Genomic DNA, 15,643 nt, shown 5'->3' with positions numbered 1-15,643 from the left:
ATACTGGTGGAGAAAAAGTTATGCAACTGAATGTCTTTATGATACCAATTTTATTCTGACTCAGAAATGAGGCAGAGGGCTGGAGAGATGGTTTAGTGTTTAAGCGCTTGCCTGTGAAGCCTAAGGACAGCAGTTTGAGGCTCAATTCCCCAGGACCCACATTAGCCAGATGCACAAGGGGGCACATGCATCTGGAGTTCATCTGCAGTGGCTGGAGGCCTGGTGCACCAATTCTCTCACTCTCTCTCTCTATCTGCCTCTTTCTCTCACTGTCTGTCACTCTCAAATAAATAAATAAAAATAAAAACAAAAAATAAATAAAATAAAAGAAACTAGGCAGAGCATTTTGGGTTTTCCTCAATTTTCACAGGCTAGTCTTATGCTTTAATGTCCAAGTAGCATTGCATTGTCTATGTGTAAATTGTTATCACCAATTTCTTTGTTCTTTCATAAATAAGGTGTTTACAGCTACTAATTTTGGGATAAATATGGCAAAGGGCAGAACAGTTACTCTCTGCCAAGCACTAAATCTCTACAACAAACTTTTCTTTCATTAAAAAAACCCCTCAATTTACACTTGACAACATTTATCTGTTTAAATCATATGTGAGGAACTCATCAGTCATCTTGAAAATTGACATTTTTTCATTCCATCCTGTTAGGCAAACAGTGTGGAGTCATGTTTGGGTATTATTTACATTTCTAGAAGGTGTTTCAAAGAGAAGTTTATGGTGAGCAGGAAACTCAGCTTATTGCACATGGGTGAACAAGTACAATCTGATGTAATTTTACAAGTACAGCAACAAAAGCCATGGTGAATTGTAGTATATAACATGTGATGAGGTACCAGGCCTGGACCCAAATACAATGCTTCTAATGTATCTGAAATTTTATAACATTACATTCTGAATTCTACACTGCTCAACCAAATGGTAAATTATTTTCCTCTATCATACCCCAATTAATGTTTTGCACAATAAAATTCTATATTTAATTTTATGAAAGTATTACAACAATTAAATTCTCATCTCTTATAGTTAGTTGTCATTTTTACATTTTTACATGCCTAAGACAAGACTTAGACCATACATAGGCAATGGATAAATTTGATACAGACATAATGAATCCAGGTATCCATATATCCCATAATGGAATCTATACTCATGTTTGACAAATGAAAAAGGATCTTTAATATGTAAGTAACAAAATATAAAGCTAGACAGTCATTTGTGGCACAATTGACCATATGTATAAGACCAGCATTGGTGAGAATTCATTGTAGATTTCCACTGTATAAAATGGACTTCGTTTTATTTGTTTGTTTGTTTGTTTGAGAAAAACGCAGAGACACATAGAGAAGGTATAGGTATGTCAGGACCTCCAGCCCTGCAAAGAAAATCAAGGTGCATTCACAGCCTTGTACATCGGGCTTATATGGCTTCTGAGTAGACAAACCTAAGTCCTTAGGCTGAAAATCAAGCACCTTACCTATTATGCAACCTCTTTATTGTGGAGATAAAATTTTTTCTAACTGCACTATTTTCTTGTGGTTTTTCAAGGTAGAATATCATTCTAGGCCAGGCTGATCTAGAACTCACTCTGTAGTTCCAGAGTGCCATCTAACTCAAAGAGATCTTCCTCAGCCTCACCAGTGCTAGAATTAAAGGTGCACACCACCATGTCTGGCTTAAATTGTATACTGTAACTAGAAGAAATGTCCATAAAATGGTTAGTCTGTTGCGCGCATGAGTCAGTCTTCCACAGAAGTCACAACACAATGGCTATTTAGTCTTCTAAAGCTATTTGTAAATGAGAATCATACTTGCTGTTGTTGGTAGGACCCACAAAAGCTACTTTTCAATGAAAGAAATTACAACAGTTGTTAATAAGAGATGATGAATTCTATATTTCAGAAAATTTAAAGTATACACTTCCAGGAAAGTTTCTTTTTCTTTTTTTTAAACAAATAAACATTTATTTATTAATGAGACTGAAAGAGGCAGAGAGAGAGAGAGAGAAAGGACATGCCAGGGCTGCCAGCCACTGCAAACAAATTCCAGATGCATGTGCTCCCTTGTGCATCTGGTTTACATGTGTCCTGCAGAATGGAACCAGGGTCCTTTGGCTTTGTAAGCAAACACCTTAGCCACTAAGCCATATCTCCAGCCCCCAGGAAAGTTTCCAATATGAATATTTTCCCATGATCTAAAGTCTGGTGCTTGTTGATTAGAGTTCATTTGCTGGTTAGAGCATGCTAAACGTATTTTGAAACAAACACAATGTATACCCTGACTGGTGAGTGCCTACTAAGGCTGATTCTCAATGAGGACAATTCATCTAGTGGACATACAGAGACTACTAAATCTATTTCACAATGAGGTCAGCTACTACACTTGCTTGTGAGAGTATATCAAGTCTATTTCTCAATGAGTGAAATTTTTATAATTACTGGCCAGTGTGTAAGAAGGTCATTTTTCAATGATGTCCATTCCTACCCTTGTTTGGCATCTTGTATTTAGTTTGTTTCTTAATAAGCAATTGTTAAACTTGCTTGTAGTAACAAGATGTTTCTCATTTAAGGCAATTCCTGTCCTTCGTTTTCAGAGACTATGAAAGCTATTCTTCAATGAGGTTACATCATCTATTTTCAGATCAAAGTCTACTAAGGTATACTTATAATTAGGGCCATTACTACACATAGTGACCAAAGTCTATACAGGCTATAACTCAGTGTGGGTAATTCTTGCACATGGTGGTCAGTGTCTTGTTAAGCCATGCCTTAAGGAGTTCTACTTTCTTCAGTGGTGGCTAGGTGTACTAAGCCTATTTCTCAAGGTTGTCCATTCCAATAAATAATGGTCAGAGTATATTAAGGATATTTGAAAACAAGAGCAAGTTCTAACTTTGCTTATGCAAGTTTACAAAGTCTATCTTTCAAAAAAGGCAAATGCTACCATTTCTTCACATATTAATATGCAAATAAAATTTCAAAATACTTCATTATTTATGTGCAAAGAGGATAGAATGAGAGGGAGAGAGGAAGAGACAGAGAGCTGTGCCAGGTCTACTTTCTCCTGAAAATGTCTTCTAGATGCTTGGACATCCTTGTTTATCTGTTTTTACATGTTTATGGGAGAATTAGATTCATAAAATCAAGCTTACAAGAAAGCACCTCACCTTCAAAGAGGAAAACATTACTTTAGCCCATCTATTTCTTTGTTTTTATTTTAATTAAAATTTATTTTTATTTACTTGACAGAGAAAGAGGGAGAGAGAGAGAGAAAAGGGGATAAAGTGAGCATGGGTGAACCACAGCCTCTAGTCACTGCAGATGAAATCCAGATGTGTGCTCCCCCTTGTGCGTCTGGCTAATGAGGGTCCTGCGATATCAAACCTGCATCCTTCAGCACTAAGCTATCCTTCCATCCCTACTTATTTATTTTTAAATAGATACAAAAGTATCTGTAATTGAATAAATAGTCTCAGTCTAGATGTGGTGCAGTTCTAACTCCCTCAATTCTGGCTCTACCAGTGTCTTAAAGAGGTCTCTATTGACAGTGAAACCTTCCAGACACAAAATGGCCTAGAGATCCATGACTTTGCAATGTCTGGTACTACTTACACTTACATCATAATAGGAGAAAAAAATAGTTACATCAAAATAAAAGAGAGACTTATTAAGAAGGGGATGGGATATGATGGAGTGTGAAATTGTTAAGAGGAAAGTGACAGGAAGAGGGAGTTATCATCATTTATTGTCTATAATTATGGAACATTTCAATAATAGAATAAAGGTGTCTCTATTACTGAGGGAAATAAATGCACTATCAGGACATGATTGTTTCTACTCTGGGGTATGTACTTATCCTTATATGGGGAATGATCTGTCCTAACTGGATTGCTTTCCTTGAAATCCAATGCAAGTACAGATTTAATAACAACTTAATGTTGTGCTCCAATGTACTTATATACAGATGTGATCAGGTAATCCAAGCAAAGGAGACAAAATGCCAGAACGTCATGCTGTTTATGAGCGTTACAGTTTCTATGTACATATTATATTAGACCTAAAGTGGCCCAAATGAGAGGTAAGTACTTTAAACAAAGATATAATCTATGTACTTATGATAGTAGGAGTTAAATCTCTAATAATTGGTTTCTTAAAATTTGTTATTAACAGTAAAGGACTATGCCTCTGTTGCAGTCAGGTTTGCATTGCTGGTAGAAATCACCCAACCAAGAGCATCTTGTAGGGACAAAACAGTTCATTTTGGTTTACAGGCTTGAGGGGTAAGCTTTGTGTTGATAGAGAAAAAAGACAGAAGGAGCAGAGGGTGGATTGACCAATGTAAGATGAACAAGAGGAACAGGAGATTGTGCCAAACACTGGCATGGGGATACTGGCTGTAACACCCATAACCTGCCCCCAACAATACACTGCCTCCAGAAAGTGTTAATTCCCAAATCTACATCAGCTGTGTACCTAACATTTATATCACCTAAGTTTATAGGGGACACCTAAATCAAACCACTACAGTCTCCATAACTATTAGCATATTTTTATTTATAGGTGTTTATTTATTGACAACTTCTATACTTACAAACAATAAAACATGATATTTCCTTCTCCTCCCACACTTGCCCCTTCAAAACTCTGCTCTCAATCATATCCCCTAGCCCTCTCTGGAAGTTTTTCTTTTATTATGATGTCATCATCTTTTTCTCCTCTTATGAGGGCCTTGGGAAGGTTTTGTGAGGCACTGTGAGGTCATGGATATTGAAGGCAATTTCTGTCTGGACAGTTGCATTTTAAGGAGCAGCACACTTCCTTGGCTTCTTACATTCTTTCTCCCACCTCTTCTGCAAAGGATTCTGAGTCTTGGAGGATGTGATAGAGATGTTTCAGTGCTGGATGCTCCTCTGTCCCTTCTTCTCAGAATCTGTTGCCTTTTGCATTGTCCCAGTGGTCATCACCATCTGGAAAGAGAAGATTCTCTAACCAGAAGTGAGAGTAGCATTAACACATGAATAGGGACATTAAGTGAAATGCTTTCAGGGAAGTTTGATGAGAATAAAATATACAATTATATAGACAAGTGCAGGCTTTATACTCCTAAGGCTCATGACCCTACCATAGGTTTTCAATACCAGGCATGTATTCTCTACCATAGAGTGGACCTTTACTCCAATTAAGGAACAGTTGGTTTCTCCCAGAGAACACATGGCACTATTGCACTTGTTTAGTCATTTGACCTTTCTGGCCAAACTTGAGTCTTCAATGTTTTCACTGCTGATGGTTTCTGTCTCCTATATGGCTACATGCAATGCAGCTTTTCAAGCTTTCAGTTGGCTGGTCTATAGGGAAAATTTTTGCTCAGCACCAGCTTGACTTCTCAGTGGATTTTCCACTCAGGCATGTAAAGTCTTTAGCTATAGAATCTTATCATCTCTTTTTTAAGGGAAACCAAGGTCCTTGGCAGTAGCCTGAAATGTTTTGGAGGGAACACAGTCCTCCCTGACCAACAGCTCACTGGAAGGTGTCCCATCTCTGGCACTGAAAATTTCCTAGTAACTATCTATGGCTTCTAGATGTGCCATTATTCAAAAACAGTAAGTTTTCATGTCTTATTCAAACATCCTGAATTTTGATTGACTCTCCCCTCTTCCCTACTCTGACAAATAAATAATTTTCAAGATTTATTTATTTATTAATTCATTTTTTGGCAAATAGCAAGAGGCAGACAGACAGAGAGTGAGTACTGGAACTCCAGGGCTTATGCCACTGCAAAGGAACTCCAGATGTATGCCAACTTGTGCGTCTGGACTTATGTGCACACTGGGAGGCTGAATCCAGGCTGAAGGGCTTTGCAACCATGTGCCTTTAACTGCTAAGAATTTTGCTTCATAGTTTCTATATAACATCTGGGCAATGTTTCGCTTCTGAGTCCTGATTCCCCTGCCCTCAGTTTTTTGCCTTTACGTTGTGTTCCATTCCTTTTTTTTTTTTTTTTTTTTTACTTTTTACTAGTTTATTGAGTTAAAAAAGATTGAAAATTCTGCATTTTTAAAAGGCCATTTTACAGAAAGTAGAATTTCTAATAAACAGATTGGGAAATCAGTCTGCACCAGATACACTATGGGTGCAACACACAGATGAGACCTCCACAAAGATATGCTACCTTCACATGGATCTGATGCCCTCCCTCCTAAGAATCTATAAAAAATTGTTCCAAAGCTCTGTTGAAATTGCAGTAGTGCAGCAAAACAACAAGTAAACTGCCTGTCAGCCTGTTCTTTCAAATATAGACTGAAAGCAAAAAAAAAAACATTTTTGTGTCCAGTGTTTAAAAACCAATCCTAAGTTGAGATTCAAGATCTGCACAGTGCCGTCCCTTCACAAAAGGCAAGAAGCTGCTGGCATCAGTGGCCGTCCTCGGTGCTGGAGGCTGTGAAAGTGGGCCTCCTTCAGGGTCTGATTGATGCAGAAGTATGGCCCTTGGTACAGTGCAGACTGCTTGGGCACCGGCTGAGGAGTGCTGGGGCTGGATCCAGGGATGATCTGGCTCGAGCTGCCCTCTGGCCCACTTGCCCTGTCCGGGCTGCTGATGTTGCTGCTGCTGCTGCTGCTCCCACCACCATCACTGCTGGAAGATGTGCAGAATGCTCTGTTTCCTCTTAGTCTGTTTTGTTTACTGTTTTTCATTACAGGTACTATCTCGGTGTCCCAGTATTCCTGAAAGACAGGGCTTCAACTATTCCTTTTGGTCAGGGGGTGAAGGTGGGTGTCTTCTTCATTGCCATTCCTTCTCCTTTTCCTTTCCACAGTCATTGCAGTCTGAAAATCAGTTTTAGATCAACCCTTCATCACAAACTTGAGCAGAGACCCAGGGAAGAGGCGCTAGCTCATGGCAGCTCTTGTGTTCCATTCTTGAAAGTACTAGCAACAACCATGAATGCTCACGCTCAAAGGTTTCCTTAGTATGGGGGGGACCCTAAAACAGAATTCTAAGATCTTTACTGAGCAACTCAAATATTTGTACCTTCATCACAGTGGCTTTTAGAAACTTTGTTTACCAAGAGGGGAGTGTTTAAACCAACAGAAATAAATATAATCAGTAACTTGTCAGAACAAACTTGCCTCTAATAGTTGGCTACTACAAGTACCATAAAATGTGTGTACCATGGTTTCATAAATCTCCAGGGGAGCCTACAAGTTGTACAGACAGAGAACATGACCTTCTGCATGATTCGTCAGCTGATTAAGTCATGGAGTGGTGAGATAGCTTCACTTCATCTCTCCTTATTAGATACTGGTCTATGGGAAAACTTTTCCACCCTAGTCTTGTGGGACTTAAGTGTAAGATCATGGTACACATTCATATCTTAGTCAGTCTCTCCCTATTGAGAAGGGATGGATAGCAGGTGTTTGTGGTAAAAACCTGTGAAGCGACTGGAAATACTGGTCTGCTTTTCTATAATCCCCACTCTTGGATGATATATAAACAACAGAAATCTGCCTCCCTTAGGTATGGAGGTTGGAAAAAATTTAAGATCAAGGTCCTTACAGAACTTGTGAGCACTGTCCTTTGATTCCAGAAGGACAGCTTATCTCTATGTCCTCAGGTGAAATAATGCAAGAGCTAATTACTTCACGTGAGACCCTTTGAAAGGCCCTAATTCTCAAAGGCACATCTTGCCATATGGTCACTTTGGGATTTAAGTAGCAGAATAGGAATTCTGGAAGGACACCAGGTTCTAACTATTGAAAGTTGTTGGTGGCTATAAACGTGGGAAAACAATGAAACTGTTGAGAATAAATGGTCCCCAGAGGGAATACCCTGCAGGGGTGGAGAAAGCTTTAACCTAAAATCATAGGCAATAGCTAGTAAGTCTCAGTACCAAAACTGGGTTAATCCCTACAGTGAGCTTTTGATCAAGATGGCCCACGAGTCCTCCAAAACACTGCATACCACTCCAGAGCACTTGATTCGTCTCTAGAACTAAATGGTAAATCCCTATTGCTGAACACACCATGGGCTGTAATCCCAACCCATTAAGAGGCAAAGTTGGACAAGGCATACTCTGAGGGTGACTGATGTATTCATGACCCTAACTGAACACAGATACTCCACTGGAAAGGGACTTAAGTGGAATGGGTATGTATGGTTGGGGCCAGGGGACATTGAGTATAGCTCAATGGGAATATGACCAATATGCAGTATGCTCATATACTGAAGTTCTTAATTTAAAAGAAAAAAGAACAAATGATCCACCCAATTATCTGGTATTCTTCCTGGGTTACCTGACTACTTTCACCTTTTCCAAAGTTCTGCAAAGTATGACCAAGTTATCTGGGAAAACTTAACCAAGCTGGCATAGTTCCCAGCAGCACACATTGTCTTGCTTCCTCACTGTGGACTGCTGATCCAAGCTCCCATCAGGGCTTTCCCACTGTCATGGACTGGGGGCTGAAATTACTCCCTTAAACCACTTGTCAGGTATGTGGTTCCAATAATGAAATGGTAACTGATGTGTTTATCTTCACTCAAACTCCATCATGTTTCATTCTACACATGAGCTGACACGGAATTCACTTTGTGGTCTTAGTGTGGCCTGGAACTCAATGCAATCCTCCTACCGGTGCTTCCCAAGTGCTGGGATTGAAAGTGTACACCACCATGCACGTCTGGCTTTCTGCACATCACATGATTACACATCATTTACTGCTCCTCTGATTTCAGTGATTGGCTGTAGATTTGTAGAGTTCAAAACAGGCGATTGTATCCTGCCTTTTCACTACAGAAGCCACTGAACACCCTTGACATAATTCTTTGCATTATTGGAAACTCTCACTGCACTAAGTCCCCTCGGCCACATGATGTCTTGTTAAAGGGCAGATATAATTCCTTTGGCTTGTGTGTGTGTGTGTGTGTGTGTGTGTGTGTGTACACGTGTAAGAAAGGGGTAGTGAGTATAGTGTACTATAGTTTATGTATATGTACATGGCTTTGTGTCACCCCATATGCTCACCACACATCGTGTGTCCACTCCATTTCTTTTCTCTCTAACTTTGAGTCAAAGTCTCTTTTTATTTCATTGAGGGCATGGAGGAAGGCTCTGAATAATTTAGGTTCTCTGGTAGCCAGTGGGACTGGGGTAATATGTTTGACAATACCCAGCTATTTGACTTGGATCTGGACAGATCATGCAAACCCTGGCAGACTTGGGCCCCATTTAGATTTCATGCTTGCACAAGAAGAATACGTAACAACTGAGCCATCTCTCCCTAGCCCCAGAGCTATAAATTTTCACCTGCTTATTATAGAGTATTGGAATGTTTTTCCATATTTGTCCTGGAGTTGATAAATGCATTTATAATTAATGCACGTATATTTGTGAAAGTGATAATTCGTTAATAAGGAAGGTAGAAGAGATGATGGAAGAATGGGTAAAGAAAAGAGGAAGGGAGGGAATGGAAAAGATATAAGGAGGAGGAACAAAGGGAGATGTGGGAGGATTGGCCAAAATTCCCATACTAGGATTATCTGTACTTGTTTCAGTGAAGAAACGTCTGAGGTCAATTTAGTTTATGAAGAACACAGGTGCATTTAGCTCATAGCTTTGGAGGATGAAAGTCCAAATAATACAGCTGAGGCTTGGGACAGAGTCCTCTTTGACTGTGTCACCTGATGGAAGGTGACAATGGCAAGATTATGTATGGAAGGAAGAAGTAGCTTCACTAAAAAGAAAGAGAGAATATGCAATACTGCAATTCCGTCCAGAGGCTTTATTTCTGTTTATTAAACATTAACTGGAAAAAAAAGCTCATTAGTACCTTTGAACCAGAAGTGATGGGATGAAGAAAGGAGTTTTGTGACTTTGCAAGTTGGATACTCAGGCATTCAGCAGTGACTAAGAGATTATAGTGACCTGACTAATCCTAACTTCAGGTCTCAGTATGTAAAATGTAATGGTGAGATAATATGGAGGAGCATAGTTACTGAAAGTATTTCAGGAGGTGGACTTTCAGGCTTTCAGTAGTAACTAAGGGATTATAATGAGGTAACTTATCCCAACTTCAGTCTCAGTATGCAAATATGTAATGGTGAGATAGTCTTTGGAGGGCACAGTTGTTAAATGTGTTTCCTGAAGAGCAAGTTATGATAGATACATAGGTGTGATGCCAAATAGCCCCTTTTTCCTCAACTGTGTAGGTCAGAAATGCTGTGACAAAATACCTGGGGAAATCAGCGTATAAGGAGAAAGATTAACTTTAGATTATACTTTCCAAGGTTATAGTCAAGCTGGAGAGATGACTCAGTGATTAAGGTGCTTGCCTGCAAAGCATAAAGACTTGAGTTCAATGTCCATTTACCCACATAGAGTCAGATACAAAAAGGTTTGTTGACAGCAGCTGGAGGGCCTGTGGCACACATTCTTAGTCTCCCTTTTCTATCTTTCTCTGACTGCAAATGAATAAATAAAAATATGCAATGGTTGTCTTCCATACTTGCTTGCCTCATACCTTTGAATATGTGGCAAAATCATGGTGGGGACTGTGTGGTGAGCACAGGTTTTCACCTCATCTTGACCAGAAAGCATAGGGAGAGAGAGAAAGATGGTTCTCATCAAGAGCATGTTCACAATGAGATACATAATCCTACCTGCCTCCATAAGTTTTAGGTTCTGTTTAAGGATGGCATTTCTTATACTGCCTTAGGCCTTTATCAAAGTCACAAGTCACTGCAAGATTTCCTCAAATTATGATGAGTTAGTGGTAAATTGGAAGCAAACATAAGCAGGGGAATTATTTCTTTCTTTGACACCTACTATGGCATTCACATTCTTTCCCCACTTTTTTTCTGTATCTAAAACATAGCATATATTTGAATAGTACTATATTCACATAGTTATAAAATGGTTTAAACCACTCCTGGTATAAGTATATTGTTAGGGGCTAAGTGGGGACATAACTTCAATTTAGAATTAAAATATCACAATTCAACACCTCAGTAAATGGTAGGAATAAAATCTCCCTTTTTTAAAAAAAATAATTTATTAGTTTTCTTTTCAGCAAATACAAGCATTTTGGTACCATTCTTTAGGCTCATCTATGATATTCCCCCTCCCATTGGCCCCTCCTTATTGATGTAAATGGGCCGTGCATTGTGGAGTTAGCCCACAGTTATTGGTATGATAAATGTCTCTGCAAATCATGACCCAACATGTGCCTCTGACATTCTTTCCAACCCCTCTTCTGCAAAATTTCTCTGAGCCATGTTGGGTTCATTTGTGGTCTGCATCAGTGCTGAGGTGTTGGGGGCCTCTGAGGCTCTGGCTCTCTGATTTGGTAGGAGTTGATTTTTCTCTGTGTTGGTCTCCTTCCTGTTTGTGCTGGTATCCGGTTCACAGGAAAACATCACCCTTGCTTGTTTCACCAATTGTACTTAGTTTCAGTCGGGCCCCTTTTGAGGAGTGTTGGGGCAGCTCTCTCCTTAGGATCTGCATCTATCTGAAAAAGAGAAGCAGATTCTCCAACGGAGAGTAAGTTAGCACCCTGAAAATTGAGATAACACTTTTTTGATAGAGAGTTTGATAGGTGTAGGCCCTCTTGTACCCCATGATTGATTGTAGCTTGATATTGGAGAGTGGGCTTGTGTTTGGGTGTGGTTCTGACTTGTTTCCCAGCTCCAGCTATGGCTCTCCTACCACTGAGAGGATCAGTTAGTCAAATCAAGAGCAGTTGGTTCCCCATCATGGCTGGGTGCCACTATTACACTTATGTGGGCATCACATCAGCTTATTTGTTGCTAATTAAGTTAGGCAATGAGTTGCTTGGACAGATATTGGTCATTTTCCCCAGTAGCCCATTTAGCACCTTCTGGTACGAGACACGCTGACTGTCTGGGGACTGACTCTCTCTTGTCTTCCAGCCACACCATTCCATTTTACGTGTCAGCTGCATATGGAGTCTTCAGCAATAGGGTCTTACCACTGGCCTTTGGTGGGTCATAATGTACTCTGAGAGAAGTCTGTCATTGTTTTGAGAAACCTTGTAGGATTCTCTGATCAAAAGCTCATTGTGGATGGTAGGCCCAAGCTGGAATTGGGGGTTACAGGTCAGTGCCCACTAAGAAATTGAGGAACTGTAGGATAAAACCCCCGCAGGGGGCCCCCACGCTCTGCCCGGATAAGGCGACACCTCAAATCACGCACGAGAAGCAGTCCTGAGGCAAACTGCAAGAGGATTTTATTCCAAGCGCGCTGGGGCCCACAGTCGTACACCCCACAGGGGTAGAGGACTGCAGAGCCCCGAATGCAGGAACAGGACAGTTTTTTTTTTTTAATTTTTATTAACATCTTCCATGATTATAAAATATATCCCATGGTAATTCCCTCCCTCCCCACCCCCACACTTTCCCATTTGAAATTCCATTCTCCATCATATTACCTTCCCATTACAATCATTGTAATTACATATATACAATATCAACCTATTAGGTATCATCCTCCCTTCCTTTCTCCACCCTTTATGTCTCCTTTTCAACTTACTGGCCTCTGCTACTAAGTATTTTCATTCTCACACAGAAGCCCAGTCATCTGTAGCTAGGAGCCACATATGAGAGAGAACATGTGGCGCTTGGCTTTCTGGGCCTGGGTTACCTGACTTAGTATAATACTTTCCAGGCAGGACAGTTTTTATAGGGTTTCTAACAAAGCCTGTGCATTAGACCAATCATTTTCTAATATTAGGAGCCCCGCAGGGTGTTAGCCAGTTTGTGCCACCCCATAGTTTCTAAGCCAATTAGTTTATGACCTTGGTGGTCAGCATTTGCACAGGTCCTTGGGTGGGAGTAGCAGAGTATGGTATCAGCCTCCTGTGACCTTGGTGGTCTGAGGCAGGCTGTTATAGCTTATGGTGTGAGCTACTAAGGCTAACAGTGTGGGCTATTAAGGCTTACAGTGTAAGGCTTATAGTGCAGGCTATTCACAGAAACCAAATAAGTGGTTCACTTCATTACTTATTTCCCATCCTCGAGGGCTATCTCATGCCCTTTTACCTAGTTTTATATTAGGAGCGGGCTCTGATATAATGAGAAGAGGGATTCTTTACTTGCTTCCAACAGAGAGTAAAGCCTGGAGTTTGAGGTATGCAGGGAGCCCGCTTAAGCTCCCCTTAGAGCGTGATAGTATTTCTGAGCTTCTGAATTCTTGGGCCTTTCATTTCCCACTTTTTCTCTTGTTAATAGTTCTAATCCTAGAACTTGGAAGGACTAAATGTAATTTTTTTCTCTGCCCTGAAGGCCCTTATATTGTATTGTTGTCTAAGCATCATGATCTGGACCGCACTCACTCGTTTTATAACAAAGTAAAAATCTTATTAAGTATGTAAGGCCCAACTGAAAGCATCAGGAGCAAAACCATTAAGGGTCCCATCAGGGTGGAAAGCAGAGTAGTCATCCAGGAGGACTTGTTAAACCATCCCTCAAGCCATCCTTGGTCAGTTTCCCTCTCCCTTTGATGCTTTTTAGTGACTACTTTCTCAGGATGGTAGTAAACCCGGGGGACAAGCTGGACCATAATACAGAAATTTTTGGATGGGTTAAAAACTGAAGTAGAAACACAGGGAGTCAGCCCAGTATCACATGCCCACCACCTGTTATACCCTGGCACTAGATATTGGTTGTCTGAAGTCTGACTATAGGTTAGAGTAACATTACAAAGATGTTGGTGGGATGGGGGGGGGGGTGAAAGAGATGCTGAGAGGAACTGCTTTTTTCCCATCTAATCCTTCCTGCACAGTAATCAGGTCCCAGGAGGAAGCTGGGTGCCAGTAGGTATTACCTGTAGTTTCACAACCCCAGCGTTTACAGTAGAACTCTTTTGTCCCTCCACAACTTCGTTTAGAAGTTCGGGGGCAGACATAAAATGGGGTATGCTGCACTTACGTTGGGCTAGCCCAGAGCTGCACCCCGGGTTGTCTGCCATATATTGACCTTGGGAGATGACCCCTTGTGTGAGTGCCCGCTTTGCCACATGAGAGTGGACATCTCTAGAGACCTCCTCTGGGGTGAGCTCTGGGATATCCCAAAATTCTATCCCAGCTACCGGGACACAGATGTCTGGGGTCAGGACAGGCCATCAAGTCCAGGGGGGCGCTTCCCTAGTTGTAGTCCATATTATATCCCCCGTTTGAGAAAGCACTTGCCAAGTCAACTTTCGGGGGGGCATGGGGATTGGAGGCATCACCTAGCTGGAGAAGGAGAAGCCATATGGCGAAGCCTGAGTTTAAGGGGATTGTCTGTCCTCTTGGCTTGCCATTCGGGGCCCGGTTGAGGAGTAGGCTTGACGTGAGATGCATGGATCCAGGTGGGTATTTCTTCAACTTTCATGGCTGTTGGAGTCGTCAGTAGGACGAGGTAGGGGCCCTTCCACCGAGTCTCAAGGTTTCCTGTGCGGTGGTGTCTGACATAAATCAAATCTCCCACCTGGAAGCGATGTGGGACCTGTAAGTCTCCTTCTCCTGAGTAAGCCTCCCGGAGTCGCTTCCACGCTCGTTGTCTCACCCACTCGAGCGCCTTGAGCCTAGAGAACAGAGGCTGGGAAAGCGGCACATCAGTACTATGTATAGAGGTTATTTCTACCAGTGGAGGAGGCCCCCTGTATAGCAATTTATAGGGGGTCAGTCCAAATTGTCCGGGTGTGTTTCTGACCCTAAAGAGCACAAAGGGTAGGAGAGCTATCCAATCATTAGCACCAGTCTCTGCGGTCAATTTGGTGAGGGTCTCTTTAATGGCTCTATTTATCCTTTCTACCTGTCCTGAGCTTTGGGGTCTGTATGCACAATGTAATTTCCAATCAATCCCCAATACTTTGGCCAGTCCCTGACTTACCTGGGCAACAAAGGCTGAACCGTTGTCTGATCCTATTACCTTGGGTATCCCAAATCTTGGGAAAATTTCTTCCAGTATTTTCTTAGCCACCACGGTTGAGGTTTCTTTCTTGGTAGGATAAGCCTCTACCCATCCTGAAAAAGTGTCTACAAAAACTAGTAAATACTTATTACCATACTTAGCTGGTTTTACCTCAGTGAAGTCCACTTCCCAGTGAGCACCTGGGCTGTCTCCCCTTAGCCTCTTCCCAGGAGGCATTCTTGAGGGATTAGCATTGGCCATCTGGCAAGGTACACAATGCTTGACTACTAAGCCAGCTATCTCTGGCAACCTCAGAATATGGTAAGGAGATGTCTGCAGCAGTTTTTGTAGATGTTTGGCTCCCAGATGGGTTAGGCAGTGTATTTGTTGAATGTACTGTAGTCCCTTTGCTTGAGGTAGAATCTCTTTTCCCTCTGAGGTAAAATAGCCCCCCTCTGGAGTTTCAGAGAACTGGCCTAACTTTCTAATTTCTTGCCAGTCACCTGGGGTATATCAGTGTTTACTTTTTTGGTTCTTTGGCTTCTCAATTATGGGCAGAAGGTTGACCCCCTGGGCAGCCTGCTTGGCCACTTGGTTAGCCATCTGGTTTCCTTTGGAGATAAAATCTTTGGCTTTTTGGTGGCCAGGGCAATGTATAATGGCCAGTCTTTTGGGTAGATGTAGGGCTTCTAGCAAACTTAGAATTTTTTCTTTGTTTTTAATTTCTT

The 15,643-nt window shown here is 41.3% G+C and overlaps 1 pseudogene; it reads right to left on the bottom strand.

Annotated features, from left to right (window-relative positions):
* Nucleotides 1-6,394: 6,394 nt before the first annotated feature.
* On the bottom strand, nt 6,395-6,829 carry LOC123457043 (annotated as a pseudogene).
* Between the last annotated feature and the right edge of the window lie 8,814 nt (nt 6,830-15,643).

This window comes from Jaculus jaculus, chromosome Y (genome assembly GCF_020740685.1).
Source record: "Jaculus jaculus isolate mJacJac1 chromosome Y, mJacJac1.mat.Y.cur, whole genome shotgun sequence".
Taxonomy (NCBI): Eukaryota; Metazoa; Chordata; class Mammalia; order Rodentia; family Dipodidae; genus Jaculus; species Jaculus jaculus.
Note: the sequence above shows the minus strand (reverse complement) of the source record. Positions and strands in the feature narration are given on the sequence as shown.